The sequence below is a fragment of the Sapajus apella genome, unplaced genomic scaffold, assembly GCF_009761245.1.
Source record: "Sapajus apella isolate SASKATOON/1434 unplaced genomic scaffold, GSC_monkey_1.0 scaffold4, whole genome shotgun sequence".
Taxonomy (NCBI): domain Eukaryota; kingdom Metazoa; phylum Chordata; class Mammalia; order Primates; family Cebidae; genus Sapajus; species Sapajus apella.
The window spans coordinates 32,616,176-32,630,849 of NW_022436944.1; the positions used below are offsets into that span (position 1 = coordinate 32,616,176).

Here is a 14,674-nt window from a genome sequence, read left to right on the forward strand (position 1 = left end):
CAAAGCTACAGGCTCCTATTCCTCAACTCAGTCATTCTTCTACAACTGGGAGAGAATAGGAGCTGCCTGTCCTCATTTTAAGACAGAGATATACCCTGCTAAGAAACCCCTTTTCTCATCACTATAGTTTCAACCTCACCCAGCTCCACTTGACCCCGAGGCTGACAGCTAGAGAGGCCACTGACCCTGGAGCCGAGCACACTCGGGGAACTCTCGTGTGTAAAGGAACAAAGGTCCCTGATCAAAGGCATTCAGGAATGCTGGCCTTCCCTGACACACTTTTTACAGGACACCTAGACAGGCCTGGCAAAGATGGGAAGGAGGTTAGCAGTCAGGGATGGGGACACATGAGGTTTGAGCCCCATGAAGGAATGATGTCAGCCCAAATTGTGAAATAGGCAGCATGTGTCACAGGAGCTGCTTTAGTCCCTTCCTCGAGAGGCCCCTCTCCCAGGTGACAAAGTAGATGCTTGGGAGTGGAAAGAAAGGCTGTGAAATTTTGAGAGCATGGCATAAAGTGCGCTGGGACAACAGGTGTCCAAGAATTTGGATTTTAAAATAAAAGAAGAAACTCTGATAGATGAATTTGCCCCCAGAAGTGGGGTATATTCCCAGAACTGAATTTGGAAATAATCTTCACACTGCAAGGCAGGAACATAGCATTGGTAGAAGTGGCATTTGGTAAACACAGGAGAGGATCATAACTGCACAGATTAGGACAAGAGGTCATGGACCTGGTTCTCTCTGACTGAAGACACCACTAAAACTACAGTGGCATGGCTTGGTCATTCACTTCTATACACTAAGACTTTCAGGATGGACCGTGAATTAGGCAAGTCACCTAAGCTCTCAGTGCCCCAATTCCCCATCTAGAGTATGAGGATCATAATGCCTGCTACATGGAGTTACTGTGAGATCTAAATTAGTAGTTACTGCAAATCACCTAGTACAGTATCCAGCACCTTAGCATTTTTCATCTAATTTTTATTTATATCCTGACCAACATCTTCCCCTTCTAAGTCTCATGTGCACAGCTCCTGAGTTCAGCCCCTCAGCTCTCACTACATCAAGGACCCTGCAAGGATGCTGACCTCTAAGCCCTAGGCAATCTATCACAGAGAACAGAGCGGACAGATCTTAGCAGCACTTTTTCTTTGTATGCCAGTTCCTTGTGCCCACCTTCTATTAATAATCACCTGTGTATTCATTCACTGCGTATTGTCACATGCAATCTGTGGAATAATAAAATGGGCTTGGCATTGGAGTCAAAGACTCCTGGGTTTGGATGTTAGACCACTTAATAGCTGCATCATACTGGACAAGTTCCTCATCTACTCTGAGCTTCTGTTTCTCATTAGTAATAGGAGTACAAATGTCTACCTTATCCTTCTGAAGATTACTCACATTGCTGTTAGAGTACTTGCCCTGTCTGACCAATAGATGGTAATGACACCAATAGATGGTAATGACAACTATCATTATTACAGAACACCCAACATGGACTACATACCAAATACACAGTGAACTAATGAAGTGGCTCTGATTGCTTTATGTCTCCCTCCATTGCTACTGGGCCCTTTGGCAAAACACACCCTGAGAGACCATTTAGTAGAGAGATCTGATTTTACAGAGACAAAAACTGAGCTCAGCTGGAGGACAGACATAACTGGTAGGCTGTCCAGCAAGATGGAAAGCTAGAACCTAGGACTATGGACTCAATCGCCTGAGCTGTCCCCACTGTCCTGTGACATACTTTCTTGAAAAGTGTTATTCATAATTTCTTCCAACATTATTTAAGGATTAGACTTCCCATTGCTCTTTCACCAAGACAGGTTAAGTCCCAAGACCTTCAGATGGGCCCGTGAGAGGTGGCTGGTTAAGCTGAAGAGAGTCCAGTGCTCCTGGGGCCAAAGTAAACTGATCACTGATCTTTCTACTGCCCCCAGAGTAAACTCCCTTGTTTAATGTCCTCAGTCTCCATGGCAAAAGAAGAGTTCACCAGGTTTCTCGGCTGTCCAGAGTGAATCTCGGACCTGTACAGATTTGCAAATAATTGGTGGCAACTGTTGGTTTCTACAATGGAATGATTTTACCATTTTAGTTGTTTTAAATATTCCCCAAAGACAAGACTTTTAAATACATATATGTAACGTGTCTACATGTATAATTTAGTAAGACTTACCAACCGCCTAGGATAGCATCTACTTAAAATCGGATCAACAAACCTCCATCCCTACACTTCTGCAACCCATGGAAGGCAGTGTGAGGTCACAGAAGAATCACTAAACTGAAGCTATGAATGCACAAAAATTGTATATAAAGGCGTGTGTGTGCGCACACTTGTGTGTGTGTTACTAAAATAAGAGTTCCTGCCTTTTATGAATCCTCAAAGGGATCCATTAGTATCTCAAATATATTAAAATGTTAAACATCAATTATCTCCTCTGGATTTCTTTTCAAGTTCTTAGAATTGGGACAAAGCAGAAGTGGGGTTCTTGACATCTCTCCCCAAGTGCCATTGAAAGACCCCTGTTGAACCCCTGAGTCTTCAGGCTCCTGCCTCAGGTCTTAGGATTGCAAGGCTGACTCTCCTGGTATAAAAAATTGGTGGTAGGACCACAAGCCCATTACAGCCAGCAGTCTCTGGGCTTTGGCTAACAGAGTCTGAAGATTTGTAGCAGGTAAAGCTCCAGAGGAGAGTCTTCCAGAAGCCCGGCATAAAGGATGGGCATGCCCATGGCTTCCTGGGGGAAACCTACAGGAAGAGAACATAGGACTCGATGTGAAAATGCCATTTCCAGAAGGAGTGAGGCCCTGTCTCCAGAAACTCCTGGGCAGGAAGCTCATGAACCAGGGGCCCTTCCTGTCCTCTCTAGGACTGAGTTCTAGGCTGGAGAGAAGATCTGCCTTCTGCTGAGTTCTTCAGCTCTGGCAGCTAAATGAGCTGAAAGAGTCAATATGGTAGCTCACTGGGTAGATGAGGAACTTGAGATAGAAGCTCAGAAGGAGTTGGTGGCATCAGAAGGAACCATAACAGTGATGCAAAGAGAAAGTCTAGACCAAAGTGAATGAAGGAATAAGAGTCAAGAAACCCTAGAAAGCAAGCTTTCGTATTTCTAATACCATGCAAAACAACAGAAGAGGGAGCTTCATGAAGCTAAAAAGCACTTTCTCAAAAGCAGCTTTATTTTAAAAGCTCAGGAAACTGAATTTCACCTAAAATGGAGCAATAGAAAGTATCAGGGCTATCTCCCACACAAAGTTATTATAAGGAAAAAAATAAGGGTTCCCTCTTTTGGCTTTGGAGTACCCCACCCTCTGTCTCTGTATGTGGGGGAGCCTCTTCCTTCTGTCTTCTCCCTTCCTTCTTGCCTATGAAACTCTCCACTCCTTAAAATTAAACAAAAAAAGAAAAGAAAAAAAATAGAACAAGATCTTACACTTTACACAAAGTCGTATAACATTATTGGAAGCTTGTGTTAAACTAAGGCTGCATATTGCAAACCTTGGAGAAGATATTTTTTAAAAAAAGAATAGCTAATAGACCAATAGAGAAGATAAAATGGAATGCTAAAAGAAATTCAATCCAATAGAAGGCAGAAAAAGAAGAAGGAAGGAACAAACAACAGATGAGACAAATAGAAAACAAATACAAATAATTAATTTAAATATAAATAAATACATCACTTTAAAAGGATAAAGACTGTAATCAGAATGAAAAAGAAAGACCCAGCTGAGCATGGTGGCTCATGCCTGTAATCCCAGCACTTTGGGAAGCCACCACAGGAAGATCACTTAAGTCCAGGAGTTTGAGACCAGACTGGGCAACATAGCAAGATCCCAATGCTATGAAAAATATTTAAAAATTATCCAGGCATGGTGGCATGAGCATATAGTCCCAGGTACTTGGGAGGGTCAGGAGTTGGAGGCTACAGTGAGCTGTGATTGCACCACTGCACTCTAGTCTGGGCAACAGAGTGAGACTCCAACAGGAAGGAAGGAAGGAAGGAAGGAAGGAAGGAAGGAAGGAAGGTAGGTAGGAAGGTCCAATTATATATCCTTTGTAAGAAATCCAACTTAACGTAAAGAAACAGATGAATGAAATATAAAAGAATGGAAATCAATACACTATGCGTACACTAATCATAAGAAAGGTGGAGTGGTCATATTTATATCCAATGAAGCAGACAACTACAGACATTTCATGATAATAAGTCAATCCATCAAGAAGGCACAATATCTTAAATGTATACAAACCTAACAGAGCCTCAAAATATATGAACAATTGAAAGGAGAAATAACCAAATCCATACTTATATTTGGGGACTTCAATCCTCTTCTTTCAGTAATTAATATGATAAGTAGACATAAAATGCACTACAATGTAGTATTTGAACAATAGCATCAACCAAGTTGACCTAATTATTATTTATAGAACACTATGCCCAACAATTACAGAATACATATTTTTTTCAGGTATACATGGAACATCCACCAAGATAGAGTATATGTTGGTCATTAAAAACATCTCTATACATTCAAAAGAACTGAAGTAATATCCCTTTTTAATTCCCTGTGGCCAGAGAATATATTCTGACCACAAGAGAATTAAATTAGAAATCAATAGCAGGCCTGGTGCAGTGGCTCATGCCTGTAATCCCAGCACTTTGGGAGGCTGAGGTGGACAGATCACTTGAGGACAGGAGTTCGAGACCAGCCTGACCAACATAGTGAAACCCTGTCTCTAATAAAAATCCAAAAAATTAGCTGTGCGTAGTGATGCACGTCTATAATCCCAGCTACTTGGGAGGCTGAGGCATGAGAAATGCTTTAACTGGGACACAGAGGTTGTACTACTAGAGTGTGTCCCCTCAGGATCAATAGCAACTGATGTTTTCTATCCTGATACCCACAGCCATGCTACCACATTTACACAGGTGTCTCCAGCACCATTACCATGGCTGCCCAGAGCATAGGCCAGATGGAGTGACTGAGACCTGGCATTAGAATCCACATGGCACTCATTCTCCAGGGAACAGGAGAACCTACATAGCAGTGAAACTGCCTTGCCCTCATCTACTCATGCTACAGAGTGGGAGGCGTGCTGAGCCCATGCACACCAATGTTCAACCTGATAACCAATCCTGCAATGGTTTTACTCCCACAGACAGACTACCACAAAGCTACCTGGTCCCAGGTCCCACTGCACCTGCGCACACCTGCACCCAGCCTGACAGCCAGACCTGTAGTACCCCACTTCTATAAAACAGACTGCTACAAAGCAGTCTGGCTCCACTATGCCACAGCCAGTCCAGTGGCAGACCTGCTTCCCCAGGCAAACCACTGCCGGGCCACCCAGCATTGTTGTGCTTGGTGAGCCTGTGCCCAGCCCAACAGATGGTCTGGTGGTGGCCCTGCCTCCCCAGACAGTTATACCACCACACAAGCAGCCATACCTGGGCCTAGCTTGACAGCCAGGCCAGTAGTGGTCACTATCTCCTCAGATTGTTCACCAAACAGCCTGTCAGCCCTCTGCACCTGGATGTATTGAGCTAGACAACCATCCTGGTACCTCCACTCCCAACAAAACCACACCACTATCACAAGCTCCTACAACCTAGGTCTCTGAGGTAATTGCTGACATCAGTGAGGATTGCAGCTTAAACAGAGATCATGCTACTGAGTTCACCCATAACCAAAACCAATGCACCATACTCAACCAACACTGTAGGACCACCACAGAAAAAAGACTCTCCCCACTAAAGCTACTCCATAAAATTAGAAACAGTGAGTATTTTACTAGATGTGCTGATATCAATGTAGGGACACAAGAAACATGAAAAAGTAAGAGAATATGACACCACAATCAATGTCCAGTAACAGGTCTCAAAGAAAGGAGCATTTACAAGATGGCTGAAAATAAATTTTAAAAGTATTGATCTTAAGGAAACTCAGTGGGATACAAGAGAACACAGACAAACAATTCAATGAAATCAGGACACAATTCATGATCTGAATGAAAAAAAAGAATCCACAAAGAGATATCATATAAAAGAACCAAAGAGATATTGTGAAGCTAAAAAATTCAATGAATAAAATAAAATAATACAATTAAGTGCTTCATCAACAGACTAAATCAAGCAGAACAAAGAGTTCTGAACTTGAAGATAGCTATTTTAAAGTAACCCAGTCAGAGAGAAAAAAAAAAAAAGAAACAAAAAGGAATGAAGAAACCCTATAGGACACCATTCAGTGAACAGATATTCACATTATAGAAATACCAAATGAGAAGAGATAAAGAAAGTCACAGAAAACCAATTTAATGAAATAATAGCTGAAAACTTCTCAAATATTGTAAGAGATATGAACATCCAGATTCAGGAAGCCCAAAGGTCTCCAACTAGATTCAACCCAAAAAGATTATCTGAGGAACGTTATAATCAAACTGTCAAAAGTCAAAGACAGAGAAAATTATAAAAGCCACAAGAGAAGAGTGTCAAGTCACATATAAGAGAATTCCTATCAGAGTGTCAGCATATTTCTCAGCAGAAACCTTACCAGGAAAGAATGATATGACATATTCAAAGTGCTGAAAGAAAAAAAATACTGTCAACCAAGAATATTATGTCCTACAAAGTTATCCCTCAGAAATGAAGAAGAGCAGCCTTGCAAGAAATGCTTAAAGGAGTGCTACAAAAAGAAACAAAAGAATGATAATTACTGTTATTAAAAACACATTAAAATATAGAGGTAATTTCATAAATCAGTCTAAAAATACTCAGGGATATAATAGCGCTATCTAAAACTCTCAGTCTTCTAGTATGAAGATTTAAAGTCAAATGGTTAAAAAATAACAACTGCAATTAGTGGCTGGGGAACACATCATGGATAAAGAAGTAAATTAAGGCAACAAAAATATTAACTGTGGGAAAGGAAAGGGGCATGAATACTTTTATGCAGCCAAAGTTAAGTTGCTATCAGCTTAAAATTGTCTATTATGCTTACAAGACTCACATTAGCCCCATGGTAACCACAAATAAATAAATTACAGCAGATATGCAAATAAGAAAGAGAAACTACAGAAAACCACCAAATCACAGAAGTAAACAAGAAAAGGAGGAATGAAGAAACAATCTACAAAATTACCGAAAACAATTGACATTTTTGTCAGGAGTAAGTTCTTATCTATCAATAACAGCCTTTGAATGTTAATGGATTACATTCTCAAATTTAAAGATATAGCGGCTAAGTAAACAAGACTCAACTTTGTACTCTCTAGTCTTGTAGACTCACCTGATCATTAAAGACAGAAACATAGACTGAAAGTGAAGAGATGGAAAAAGATATTCTATGCAAATGGAAACCAGAGGCAAGCAGGAGTAGCCATATTTACATCAGATAAAATAGACATTAAGTCAAAAACTGTAAAAAGATGCCAGGCATGGTGGCTTATGCTTGCAATGCCAGCACTTTGGGAGGCCAAGGCAGGCAGATTGCTTGAGCTCAGGAGTTTGACACCAGCCTGTGCAACGTGGTAAAACCTAGTCTCTACAAAAAATACAAAAGAATTAGCCAAGTGTGGTGGCAAGCATTTGTAGTCTCAGCTACTTGGGAAGCTGAAGTTGACTTCAGATGAAGTTGAGGATGGCTGGAGCCCAGGAGGCAGAGGTTGCAGTGAGTCAAGATCATATCACTGCACTCCAGCATGGGTGACAGAGCCAGACCCTGTCTCAAAAAACAGCAGCAACAACAAAAACAACGTATAAAAAGAGACAAGTTCATTATAGAAAGATGATAATGATGAAGGAATCAATTCAACAGAAAATGTAACAGTTGTAAGTAGATATGCTTACAATTGTTATACTATCCAATAATGGAACACCCAAATTTATAAAGCAAATATTATTACACCTAAATGGAGAGATACACTGTAATACAGTGATAATAGGGGACTTCAACATTGTAAAAATGGCCATACAACACAAAGCAATCTGTAGAATTAATGTAATCCCTTTCAAAATAACAATGACATTCTTCATGAAAGTAGAAAAAACAATCATAAAATTTATATGGAATCACAAAAGACCCTGCATAGCCCAAACAATCCTGAGCATAAAGAACAAAGCTGGAGGTTTGTACCTGACTGATACTACAAAGTAGTACCTGACTGATACTACAAAACTATAGTAACAAAATCAGAATGGTAGTGGCATAAATACAGACACATAGACCAATGGATCAGAATAGAGAGCCCAGAAATAAATTTACACACCTACAGCCAACTTAATTTCAACAAAGCTGAGAACACATACTTGGGGAAAAGACAGTCTCTTCAATAAATACTGCTGGGAAAAGTGGATATCCATATGCAGAAGAATGAGACTAGACCCCCTACCTATCACCATTTACAAAAATCAACTCAAAATGGATTAAAGATTTAAATGTAAAACCCAAAACTATGACACTACTAAAAGAAAACATAAGGGAAACCTTCATGACATTGGCCTGGGCAAGGATATTTAAAATAAGACATTTGTACAGGCAGCAAAAGCAAAAATAGACAAATGGGACTGCAACTAACTAAAAAGCTTTTGCATAGCAAAGAAAACTATTAACAGAGTGAAGGCACAACCTACAAAATGGGAGAAAACATTTGCAAACTATACATCTGACAAAGGATTAATATCCAAAATATATCAGGATCTTAACAGCAGAAAAACAAATAATTCAATTTTTAAAATAGGCAAAAGACTCTAACAGACATTCCTCAAAAGAAGACATGAAATTGTCAATAGGCGTATGAAAAAAAAAGTTCAACATCATTAATGATCAGGGAAATGTAAATCAAAATCACTGAAATACCACCTCACCCCAGTTAGAAGGCTATTATCAGAAAGACAAAAGAAAATGAGTATTGGTTACAATGTAGAGAAAAGGAAACACTTACAAACTGTTGGTGGGATTGTAAACTAGAACAGTTATTATGGAAAATATTATGGAGGTTTCTCAAAAAATTAAAAATATAATTATAATATGATTCAGCAATCTTACTACTGGTTATATATCCAAAGGAAATGAGATCAGTATGTCAAAGAAATATTAATATCTGCACTCCCGTGTTTATTGCAGGACTATTTACAATAGCCAAGATATGAAATCAACCTAGTGTCCGACAACAGATGAGCAAGTTAAAAAATGTGGTATATATACGGAATAGAATACTATTCAGCTGTAAAGGAGAATGAAATCCTGTCATTTGCAACAACGTGGTTAAACCTGGAAGACATAATGTTAAGTGAAAGAAGCCAGATATAGAAGGACAAATACAGCATGGTCCCACTCATACTTAGGAAAGAAAATTGATATCCCAGAAGCAGGAAAAAGAAACTCATATCCCAGAAGCAGAAAGTAGAACAATGGTTAGGACGAAGGGAGGGATGAGGGGAGAAGAGGTTAGTCAACAAATACAAAGTTACAATCAGATAGGAGAAATAAATTCTGGTGTTTCCTTGCATGGTGGGATGACACTAGCTAACAGTACAATATTGTATATTATAAAACAGCTAGAAGAGAGACTTTTAAATGTCTTCACCCCAAAGAAATGATAAATTCATGAGGCAATGGATGTACTACCTTGATTGGATTATTATACAATATAGATATGTATCAAAACATCAAAGTGTACCCTATAAATGTGTACAATTACACTGTCAATTTAAAAATAAATAAATATATATTTTTAATTATGGGATGTAGCTAAAGCAGTGCTTAGAAGGAACTTTATCATTTTAAATATTTATTTTGGAAAAGAAGAATGTTCTAAATAATTGATCTAAACTTGCACGTTAAGAATCTTTTTTAAAAAGCAGATTAGCTCTGAGAAGTTTGTTATTACCCACCTTCTGAAGCCTGTTTCTGTCAATTCATCAGATTCATTCTCCATCCATCTTTGATCCCTAGCTGGTGAGGAGCTGTGATCCTTTGGAGGAGGAGAGGCGTTCTGGTTTTTGGTGTTTTCATTCTTTTTGCGCTGGTTTCTTCCCATCTTAGTGGCTTTATCTGCTTGTGGTCTTTGTAGTTGGTGACTTTTTGATGGGGTCTCTGAGTGGACGTCCTTTTCGTTGATGGTGAAGTTATTTCTTTCTGTTCTTAGTTTTCCTTCTAACAGTCAGATCCCTCTGCTGCAGGACTGCTGGAGGTCCACTCCAGACTCTGCTTGCCTGGGGATCACCCATGGGGGCTGCAGAACTGTAAGAGTTGCTGCCGGTTTCTTCTGTTATCTTCATCCCAGAAGGGTACCTGCCAAATGTCAGCCTCAGCTCTCCTTTGTGAGGTTTCTCTGGGTATACAGGGGTTGGAGAGCTGCCTGAAGAGACAGTCTGTCCCTTACAGGAGCTCAAGTGTTATGCTGGGAGCCCTGTTGTTCTGTGTAGAGATGCTGAGCAGGTACTTTTAATAAGTCTGCTGCAACGCAACTCATAACTGCGTCTTTTCCCATGTGCTCTGTCCTATTAAGGTCAGCTTTATTTATGAGTTCCTGTTGTGCTACTGTCTTTTTTCATAGATGCCCTGCCCCACACGGAGTAGTCTAGTCACAGTCTGCCAGCAGAGGTGTTGCTGAGCTGCCGCAGGCTCTGCCCAGCTGCTGTGTGAACTGCCTCGGTAGTGGTGGACTGCCTTGGTAGTGGTGGTCACCCTTCCCCCGACTGAGCTGGACCATCCTGGGTCCAGCTGCGCTTGCTGTGAAATTCTCAATCCAGAGCGTTTCAGATTGCTTGTTTTGTGGGGGTGGTACTCACGGAGCCAGATTGCCTGGCTCCCTGTCTCTGCCCCCTCCCTTTCAGTTGAATGGGTGGCTCTGTCTCCCAGGCATTCCAGGTGCCAGTTGAAACGGCTGCCCAGATTTGTGTGAGTTTCTGTGCACCAAGTTGGCACCAGCTGAAACTGCCATGCTGAAAACTTGGGGCGCTTTTCGGCCTGGGAATCTCCTGGTCTTTGGGCAGTGAAAATTTGTTTGGAAATGCAGTGGGCACTCACCCTCTGCGTTGTTCTTGCTGGGAACTGCACTCTGGAGCTGTTCCTATTTGGCCATCTTGGATCCTCCCCGCTATTCTTCAGGTCCCTCTATACCTAGCTAGGATCAATCACTCCCATTCACGTTTCCTAAGCTCCATTATCCTATTTCTTTTCTTGGTGCCCCTTCATAGAATCCCAGTCCTGAATGAGCACAATCCCCTGTATTAGATGTGTCTGCATCTCAGGGTAAGGTAGGTAGACAAAAAGAGACCTTCCTGATCCTTAGCTTCACCTCAGCATTCCTGCCTTCCTTCCCCTGCTCTAGATTAGTGGTTCTCAAAGTTGGAGGCAAGGAACCAGCGGCATCAGTGTTGGCTGGAAACTTGTTAGAGATGCAAATTCTGGGGCTCTGGAGGTGGGCCCAGGAACCTGTGCCTTAACAATCCCTCTAGGAGACTCTGATCCATTCTCAAGTGTGAGGAGCACTGCTCTAGACAGCCACCTCCCCACTCTGCAGAGCAAACAGTTTCCCCTTTCCAGAAACTTCTGCCTCTCCACATCCCCCCACCCCACAACATTTGTACACTGACCTGTGCTCCTGCTTCCCGGAGAAACCACGGAAATCATTATGTGGCTTTTTCTCAGCATCCCTCCAACAGATCTGCCTGCCTGCATCTCCAGTGCCCTCTTCTGCCATCCAGGTACAGAGGAAGGAAGGTCTCCTTCCCAGCAAACGTGCCCTTACCAGGAACCCCATCCTCACTCTTGGCAACTTTCTGCTATAGCTATACTCTTTCTCTCGTTCAGTTGTAACCTTTTCCTGTTCACTAGGCTCTTTTCATCACATTATATGCCTTTCCTTTCTGCAAAAACAATAAACCCTGCCTTGATCCCACCCCATTCTCCAGCAATGTGCTTCTCTTCCCCACTCATACAAATACCTAAAAGAAATCATCCTCACTCATCATCAGCACGTCTTCCCACCACTCTCCTGGACCCTTGCCTGTCCAGCATCCAGGACTAACTTATTAAATGTGCTCCCATCAGGGAATACAGAGAGACCAGTTCTTGCTACATATTTTATTGGACATCTCAAGTGCATCCTTTTCCCAGTGATTTGAAATGTCACCTTTGTTACTGACCAAATGGCAGTATCTCCATGAATCTCTCTTGGAACTCAATTCTTTTCCATGTATTTGTTATTCTTGCATTTAAACCAGCCAGTATTGATTATTACATCATTATAATGTGATTTTTGTATCTAGGAAAACAAAATTCCCTTTGTGTATTCAGTTCTTGTTTGGTCCCTCAAGCATTGTTACTTTTTTGAGAACTGACTCCCCCCACCCCAGCTGCCTCAATCCATGTGGTCACAGTGGAGGCAGCTGTCGCCTTACAGTGTGGCTTCACTGCATGGGTTGTGTGGACAGGAAGCTTTCACCCAAACTGAGCTGACAATCTCCTTCCTGAGCTTTGGGATGAATATGCTATGGTCTTTGTTTGACTGCTCCTTTGCAACTGATGAGCTCCTTTGTAACAAGATTGGGACTGCTGGTTGCAAACGTTTCCCTCCAGGTAGCCTGAGAAACCAAAACCCACCCTGCAGGGAAGAAGAAAAATGAGGCAGATGTGCAGAGAAAGACAAGCAGATGGGAGAAGCAGGGGTATCCCTTATACTAAAAAATCAGGTGTTGTCTATTTGGAACTCTACTTTAACTGGCCATCCTGAATTGTATGTGGCAACCCTACCCTTAAAGCATCTTGGTTGGCCTCCTAGGCTCAGGTCTCAGCCCTTACAAGGAGGGAGCACCCAGAGCACCTGTTAAGACAGGACCCTTGGTGTAAGCAGCTTCACATGAGATTTTCTCACTTACAACCAACGGGGTCCTTGTTCATTTTACAGAAGAAAATAGACATGAAGCAAGGTAAGTAGATAAAATATGTAGTAAGCTAGAGAGTAATAAGTGCTAAAGAAAACATAAAGCAAGAAAGGGGGATATGAAGTATAGGGAAGGGTATGTGCATGCATATGTGTTTATTGGTTTAAAATTAAGTCTGCCCTGAGAAGTTGTAAGGAAAAGGAGGGAACTAGCCATGATGATCTGAGGAGGACAAGCACTCCAGATGGGGTAGGAGCAGGTGCTAAGGCCCTGGGGCAGGTGCCTGAATTCTTCAAGGAATAGCCAGGATGCCAAGCTGACTGGAACAGAGAAGTGGCTTTCCAGCAGTGCTGCTAGTGCAGAAGCAGGACTGGAGGCCCCTCCCAGTGAAGCAGGTTCTCCTGAGGCCATGGCAGGCCATTGCCTACCAGGCTGCAGTCTATGACACCAGTCTGGTAGCCAAATGCTGTCATAGTGCTGTCCTTCGATGCCACTATTTCTATGCCTATGGTATTCATTATTGTCATGCATCTTTCCAGGCATGTGTATGTGTGTGTGTGTGACTCTGAGGTTAACTCTCCCCCTCTCTACTCGGATGGTGCCTTCTCCATCACAGTCAGCCACCCTGCTGGTGTCTAAACCGTCCTCTAAGCATACTTGTTGATCTACATTTGTGTATCATTGCAGTTTCCAAAAATGTCAACTACTCTTGAAGCAGTTAGGGTTGTTCTGATTATAAATGATCAGAAAAGAATACATAGCAGATAGAAGACTGTTTGCTGGACTTTAGGATAAGGGATGAAGACACAGTTTAGAGAAGACTTCTTAGCCATGACAGCAGAGAGGGGTGAGGTACGGCGTATCCCCAGGCTGGGGTCCTGCCGCCCAGGAAGGGGAGCTGCTGCAGGTGAGCAGGGAAGTGCTGCCTCAACTTTGCACCCCAGTGGCCTTTGCACAGGGTGGACCGTGCAAGCTCCCATGACGCAGTGCTCGGCAGGGGACAGAGACCACAGCTTCTTGGGCTGTGATGCTCCAAACCCCTCACCTTCCCCAGCTCTTCTCCTGTTTCAGAAGAAACTCTAAACCCAAGTATGTACTTGGATTTCACCTCAGGATTCTCTATCACAGCAGTTTTCAAACCTTAATGTGCATTAAATTTGTCAAAACACAGATTGCTAGCCTCAGCTTCAGAGCTTCTGACTCAGAAGGTCTAGGATGGAGCCCCAGAATTTTCATTCCCAACAAACTCCCAGGAGATGCCGATGCTGTTGGTCCAGAGATCACACCTGAGAACCACTGCTTTATCCATTTTCTGGGATTAGGTTCTAGAGACAGACCCTCTCTGCTTATCTGGAAACAAAGAATGGAGGAACTTGCCCCTAGTGGTGGTCTCCTGCTGTAAAGACTGATCAACTCCCCTGCTATCAAACTCCAGCTTGCTAAAAGCTGAACGGTGGGTTTGATTTTCCTCCTCATCTTCATTAGCAGCATCTACGAATCTCCTTCCCTCGTGAGGTCTCTACTCGGCCCCAGAAATACCAGGAATGGGCCCCGGCTGTGGACCTTCATGCAGAGATGGCCATGCGGCGTGTGCCCAGGTGCCGTGTGGTGTCGGGAAGGGCCCGGGGTTTCCAGTCACTCCGCCTCTTCTCAAACCCAGGTGCAGCCGCCTCCTGGCTGTGTGGCCCTGGGCCAGTCACACAGTCCCTGAGCTTCATACTCCAGCTCCATAACATGGTACAACAATGCCCACATACTCCAGGGTTGCTGAGAAGAGT

The 14,674-nt window shown here is 42.4% G+C and overlaps 1 protein-coding gene and 1 long non-coding RNA gene across 2 annotated transcripts in view; one reads left to right on the plus strand and one right to left on the minus strand.

The window, feature by feature from the left end:
* TOPBP1 (DNA topoisomerase II binding protein 1) overlaps positions 1-14,674 on the plus strand; it is a 153,593-nt gene that overhangs the window by 47,833 nt on the left and 91,086 nt on the right. The gene's annotated exons all lie outside the window — the stretch shown is intronic.
* On the minus strand, positions 964-9,986 carry LOC116541807. The gene is made up of 2 exons (XR_004264957.1): positions 9,900-9,986; positions 964-2,755 (listed from the first exon to the last, which is right to left on the minus strand). It is a non-coding gene; the product is annotated as an uncharacterized LOC116541807 (long non-coding RNA).